This window comes from Lipotes vexillifer, unplaced genomic scaffold (genome assembly GCF_000442215.2).
Source record: "Lipotes vexillifer unplaced genomic scaffold, Lipotes_vexillifer_v1.1 scaffold2186, whole genome shotgun sequence".
Classification (NCBI taxonomy): domain Eukaryota; kingdom Metazoa; phylum Chordata; class Mammalia; order Artiodactyla; family Lipotidae; genus Lipotes; species Lipotes vexillifer.
Genome location: NW_006778293.1, coordinates 89,769 through 91,192, shown reverse-complemented (window position 1 = coordinate 91,192; position 1,424 = coordinate 89,769).

Here is a 1,424-nt window from a genome sequence, read left to right as displayed (position 1 = left end):
GAAACTGTTGAGCCTTTATTTCTTCAAATATTTTTCTACCCCAGTCTCTCATCTCTTTTTGAGACAACAATTTTGGATATACTATATTACTTAACATCGTCCCACAAGTCACTCAAACTTTTTTTTTCAGTCTTTTTTTCTCTTTGATTCATTTTGGATAAATTCTTTTTCTATGTCTTCAAGTTTAAATGAAAATTTCTTCTGCAGTCTCTAATCTGCTATTAACCATATCCAGTAATATTTCTATTTCAGATATTTTGTCATCTCTAGGAATTCCATTTATACTAATATCTTCCATTGCTCTCCTTATGCTCATATTTCTTTTCATTTTTGAACATATAAGCATAATTATATGTTTTAACATTTTTGCCTAACTCCATCATCTCTTTCATTTCTGAGTTTGTTTCTGTTGTCATATTTTCCTGTCCTATGTATAATACTTTTGGTTATGGGTCATATTTTCCTGTCCTATGTATAATACTTTTTATTAGAAGCTGGACATTATGAATTATACATTGTTGGTTACTGAATTTTGTTTTTAAAGATTGTTGAACTTTATCTTCCCCAGAAGTTAAGTTACTTGTGTTCAGTATGATTCTTTTGAGGCTTGTTTTAAAATTCATTCAGGGCAAGTCTATAGTAGTCTTTGCTCGAGGGCTGACTTGGACCCACTTCTAAGGCATATGGCCTTTTTGATGCCTCTTTTGGATGCCCTGTATACTCAGTGAGATTTCTCCATTTTTCCACTCTGGCTGTAGTGATCTCCAGCACAGTGTGATCTCTAGGAATTATTTGTCTTCTTCCTAGTCACTGTTCTTTGCCTGGAATCTGTTCTTTCCCAGCCTCATGGAGGTTTACCCTACCATACACAGATTTATATTCAGCTATTGATTCATGGGGTGCATTATGTATATTCCAGTAACTCTTCTCTGTATGTCTCCCTCCTCAGTTACTCTGTGCAAAAATTCAAGATTTCCTGAACTGTGTTTATTTTCTTTAACTCAGCAATTTTCCCGCACTTTGTTGTTGTTGTTGTCGTTCCTACCCTGTGCCATATTCCAGGAATTGTCTGCAAGAAGAAAGCTTAGGTGTGGTAGGATTCACCTTCTTTGTTTTCTTTCAGGGGTCACAGTTCAGAGCTTCTTATTGTCCAATGTCTGAAAACTTTTTTTCTATATTTTGTCCAGTTTTCTTTTTTTTAAAGAGTCACAGATTTATTTATTTATTTATGGCTGCGTTGGGTCTTTGTTGTTGCGTGTGGGCTTTCTCTAGTTGTGGCGAGCAGGGGCCACTCTTCGTTGTGGTGCGCGGGCTTCTCATTGCAGTGGCTTCTCTTTGTTGTGGAGCATGGCCTCTAGGTGTGCGGGCTTCAGTAGTTGTGTCACACGGGCTCAGTAGTTGTGGCTTATGGGCTCTAGAGTGCA